Source organism: Cenococcum geophilum (assembly GCF_001692895.1).
Source record: "Cenococcum geophilum 1.58 unplaced genomic scaffold K441scaffold_1, whole genome shotgun sequence".
Classification (NCBI taxonomy): Eukaryota; Fungi; Ascomycota; class Dothideomycetes; order Gloniales; family Gloniaceae; genus Cenococcum; species Cenococcum geophilum.
In genome coordinates, this window is record NW_027137559.1 from 4,041,263 (window position 1) to 4,047,262 (window position 6,000).

Below are 6,000 nucleotides of genomic sequence, written 5' to 3' on the forward strand. Positions count from 1 at the left end.
AGTGCTTTAAAACCCTAATAGACGAAGTCCTCTATATGTCAGACATGCTAATAGATAAGGCTTATAACTATATTAAGTATGGCCTTAATACGCTACGTATATACCTAAACAACTTAAGCAAATAGATCTTCTCTAACTAAGAGTCTATGCTTATATATATAAGGAAGTACTATAAGACTATAAACATAACCCAAGCAGTAAAAAATAAGTTGGATACCCTAAACTAGGGTAAGCGTAACTACTAGTCCTAGAAAGTAGAGCTTAATGAGTTAATAATTAAAGCAAATAAGACTAAGGAATAAAAAGTGGATTTGCTTAAGAAGAATATTTCCTTAAAGATAAAGGACCTAGCCCTTACCCTTAGCCGTAAGATCGGTGATGCTAACTACGTAGGATGGAGTAAGTAGATAGATGTGTTCGCTTATAACTTATAGAACCACGCTTACTATATTAAGCTGAATACCGCTAAACTAAGTACCGCTAGCGGCTATTAACCTATATTACCGCAGAATGATCTAATAGACCTTGACGCCGCTAAATTCGGTAGCGGTAGCGGTAGTCTCCCTAATAACGTCCGAAGATATTATATGGATAATAGACTCTATATAGCATGTAGTTAACCTAGCCACTAGAAAGACGCTTACGACCCTAGCAAAAACCTAAATCCCCTCCTAATACTACGGCGCTAACCCCTTTCTAGCCGCGGCGGATTCTTTAATAGAGGGGATAGTAACTAAGGCGGTAACCGTGGATGGGGACGTAGGTCCAGACACAAAGACCTACCCCCGCAATTTCCTTCCCTAATATAGCCCTAGCTGATAGTCCCGTATATAAACTATGGATAAGTACTTCGTGCCGCTACTAATTATAAGACTGGCTAAGTCCTTAGTAAAGTACCCCCTAGCATATATACACCGTTAGAGACCGATATATTAGGATATACTAGCTAAGACCACAGCTATTAGCTAAGCCCCACGATCCAGTCATTAAAAGGCCAACCCTTGAACTAAGTTGCCTCTAAGGGTCAGAACCATATAGGGAGGAGGATAAAAGGATTAGATTTATACTACTAGATTAGTTAAACCTTATTCTAAGCCAGCCGCCACTTGACCTTAGAATAGTAAGCAATAATAGAAATGCCATCCTTATTTAGACCTATCTCTCCTTACTACGCAACCTACTCCTAGAAGTTTTTATTAAAACAATAAGCCTTATTAATAGTAGTAGTACAGCACCAGCGTTTGTAGACGAAGACTCGCTTATAAAAAAGCACAATATTATAATAAAAAGACTCCTAGTCCTAAAACCACTCTGCCTTGCCAACGGACTCCTATCTAGCTTTATTACCCATTACTTTATAGCAAAAATAATAATTAGCCACTATATAGAATTTATGCTTTTCTACGTTATAAAGTTATTACCCTTGACACTAGTAATCCTTAGAATGCCCTAGCTTAAAAAGCATAACCTAAGTATAGATTTCCCCGCCCTAGAGCTTAATTTCGACTCTAATTACTGTACCTATAACTGTCTCCTATAGCATATTCCTAACTATAACCGAGCAGTATTACGCGGACGCATTATACAGCTAACGCTTAGATACCGTTAACTAATAGTAGAAGAGGTGCCTGATACTAGTGAACTAATATACACAATAAACGAAGCGGAGATCCTAGAAGACTAAACCACTGCTCCGTCTCTAAGAAAACAAATTCTACTAAATTCCACTATAACTGTCTACTAAGTCCCACCGTAACTTTCTACCAAGTTCTACTGTAAATGTCCACTAAGCTCTACTGTAAATGTCCACTAAGTCCTACCGTAACTTTCTACTAAGTCCTACCGTAACTGTTTACTAAGTTCTACTGTAACTATCCACCAAGTTCTACTGTAACTATCCACTAAGTTCCACCGCAATCCACCGTCTCCTACCTATACTATAACACTACTAAAACCACAAGTCCCCTATATATACCCCCTTAACCTAGGTTAGGTAATAAGACACCTAACTTTAAGATATTTGCTATATGCACATGCGACCGTATATATAATAGTTAAGAGCGTTATAGCCAAGGCCGAAACCAGAGTAATTGAGACCTTCCCCCCGTAACGCCTAACCTTATACCTGTCTCCCGCGTGTACTATGTAGGGCCGCCGCCTCGTTTCTGCCCCCCTGGGCCGACTAAGCCGTACTAGCCTAGTTATAGCACCGGAGAACTAAATACGCCCTAACCTAGACGATATTAAATACACTTATGCCGTTAACTTTACCTAGTTCTATAAATAAAAAGGTATAAAGGTAATGAGGATCTATATGGCGGAGCTAGTAGAACTGGTTAAATAAGAAGAACACTAATAGCTACTTAAGGAGCTGCCTATAGGCCTAATAGAAGTACCGGACCTGTTAGAAAGATCTTTTCGCTGGCTAGTAGAAGGCGACTATATAATAGAGGAAGCCCGTAAAGCGCTACCCCTTTATTTCCATAACTTCCTTAAAATAAACCTAAAAACTAAGTCCGAGTCCCTATGCCGGAAAGTAGTTAATACTAATATTAAAAAATTCCTAAAAGGTAAACTAGGATTAACCTACGAAGATATTTTATAACGCCTGCTAAAGGAGTTTCGTAAATATATTAAACACTTCCTCCCTAAGAATATAGATAAGCTGCCCCTTTACCAACCATGGGACTATAAGATTGAGATTATACCCAGAAAGTAGGCCCTGTATTATAAGAATAGACTACTCTTACCTACTAAACTTAGTTGCGTAAAGAAGTGGATTGACGAGATACTAGATAAGGGTTTTATCCGCAAATTAACCTTACTAGCCGCCGTACCACTCCTCCTTGCCGCGAAACCTGGCGGTAGTATATAAATCTACTATAACTACCAAGGCCTAAATATAGTTACTATTAAGAATCGGTACCCATTGCCGCTAATCCGTAAGATACTTAATGCACTCTATAGTGCTAAATACTTTACTAAGCTTAACGTAATTGCTGTGTTTAACCGGATCCGGATTGCAGAGGGCTATAAGTGGCTTACAGCATTTATTACCTGGTTTGGGCTTTATAAAATATTAGTTACACTATTTAGTCTCTATAACGCACCCGCCATATTCTAGAACTATATTAACTATATTTTATATAATGCCCTTGACGACTACTGCACTACGTATCTTAATAATGTCCTTATTTTCTTAAAAATACGCGCTAAGTACACGAAATATGTAAACGAAATTATTTAGAGATTTGGTAATGCTGGACTCCAGATTAATATTAATAAGTCTGAGTTTTATGCTACTAAAATAAAATACCTTAGCTTAATTATCTCTACTAACGGTATAATTATGGACCCTAAGAAGGTGTAGGCCTTATAGGAATGGAAGAACCTAACGTTAGTTAAAGAACTATAGCAATTTCTTAGCTTCGCGAACTTTTACTAACGATTTATCTAAGGCTATTTCAAGGTAGTCGAACCTATGACTAGGCTACTAAAGAAGAGCACTAGCTGGCTATGGGGCCCTAATTAAGCATAAGTATTCCAGACCCTAAAAATAGCGTTTACTACAGCGCTGGTCCTAGCGTATTATGACCACACGAAGAAAACCGTAGTAAAGATAGACGCCTTAAACTGGGCTTTAGGTGGAGTGCTCTACTAAGCTAATAAAAGTAATAAGCTTAAGCCAGTTGTATTCTTCTCTGCTAAGTACCTAGCCCCTAAATATAACTACGAAATATACGATAAGAAGCTCCTAGTAATTGTTAAGGCGTTAGAAGAATGGCGCCCCGAACTATAAGGAACTAAGCAGCCGTTTAAAATTATCACGGACTATAAAAACCTTTAGACCTTTATAATAACGAAACAACTAAACTAGCGCCAAGTCCGCTGGGCTAAGTTCCTTTCCCAATTTAATTTTGTTATTACCTATAGGCCTAGTACTAAAGCCACGATCCTAGACGCTCTCAGCCGCCTCCTAGGCGTAGTACCTACTGATGCTGGTGATGAATGTCTACGACACTGAGACCGCGTTGTCTTACTAACGAAGAAAGTTAACCCTACTATCCTAGAAGAGCTGCTAAGCGAATCCCGAGACCAGAGCGTTAAAGATTTTATTGTAGTAATAGACCCAGAACCTAAGAAAAAACCCCTTAAGGAGCTTATTAAGAATGCCTATAAGGAGAATGAACTTGCTAGGGATATATTGGCTGCGCTACGCGAACAGGAAGGCCGTAAAGCACGCCGTTGGCCTAAGCAGATCAGGAAGTAACTCCGCTATAATAAATCCAAATGTTTAATTGTTGACGGCCTAATCTACTATAGGAATCAAGTATTTGTCCCTAATTCACCTAAACTCCGACTAGAAGTTATATACCGCATATATAGTTTAGGCCCTGTAGGCCACCTGGGCCGCGTTAAGACACTAGACCTCCTTAATTAAACCTATTAGTAGCTAGGTATTTCACAGTTCACAGCTACCTTTGTAAAAGACTGCGCTTTTTACTTCCGTATAAAGACCCTATGCTTAGTACCGCCTGGTTTCCTAAAACTACTGGAACTACTAGTCCGCCTATGGACTGATATCTCTATTGACTATATCGTCGACCTGCCTAAATGCCTTCGTAATGGCAAAACATATAGATATATCTTTATTGTTATTAACCGCCTAATAAAGATAAGATACTTTATTCCTGTTACTAACCTAGACACTAAGGAGCTCGTTAAAGCATTTATTTATACTGTCTATAAGTTATATAGCGCCCTAAATACTATTATTTCTAATAGAGGTTTTTTATTCGTTTTTAACTTTTAGCGTCGCCTAAACTAACGCCTAAAAGTAACCCTAAGCCCTAGTTCCGTATGGCACCCTAAAATAAATAGCTAAACTAAGATTATTAATGTAGCAATGAATAAGTACCTACGCGCCTTTGTGAGCTTCACCTAAGACGACTAGGTAGATTGGCTTTCCCTTACTAAGTTTGCTATAAATAACCAGGTTAACAAGACCACTAAAATCTTACTATTCTTTGCCAATTATGGCTATAACCTACGTCTGGGCGTTAAACCAGCGGGCCCCTAACCATTAGCCCTGCCCGTATATATAAAAAAGGAGTACCTATAAGCTGATACTATTGCGAACCGCTTTAAGCGTATCCTAACTTAGCTTAAGGCCCTAGCTTGTATCTCCTAGTAACGCTATAAAGACAACGCCAATATAAAATGGGATAAAGGTATAATATTTAAAAAGGATAATATGGTTATAGTTAGCCTTAAAAATATAAAGACTAACCGGCCTAAGAGAAAGTGGGACGATAACTAGGATGGACCTTAGCCCGTCTTAGCTACCTATAGAGGATTAATTATAGTGGACCTCCTAGACCATATCTATGTTAATAAGTCTTTCTATACTTTAAAAGTCCGACTCTGGTTCCCTAAAGAGATCCCTAGCTAAGCACGCATTAATAAAGAAGAACGTTATAATATTACAGGCAGAATAGCTAAAAGGGATAATAACGGTAATATTACAGATAAGTAGGAATTTAAGAAGATTCTTAATATATATAATGAACAAATAGACGAGCACGGCTTAATATATTATATTAAGTGGAAGTATTATAGTAAAAAAACCTAGGAACCTAAAAAATCCCTAAAAGGGTGCGAGCGCGTACTACTAAAGTTCTATAAGCAACACCCTGAGAAGCCAGGACCCCTAAACTAGGTACAAAATAAGGGAGAGTTATTACGCCGAGGTCGATCACGTGATGGTTAAGATATTATAGAACTTTAACCGCCGGTTAAAGTTATCTAATTGGTTAGATTCTTGCCAAAGGCGCAGCGCTAGACCGATTTGGATGGCGGCGTGGAATTCTGCTGACTCTATTCACTAAGCCGACTAATTAGAATTTTCTATCCCCGGGATAGAAAATCGCCATTGGCCCGGTTAAGGGCGGTAAGCGGAACTAATATCTTCGCGACGAAAACGCGCATTACCCGTTTTTG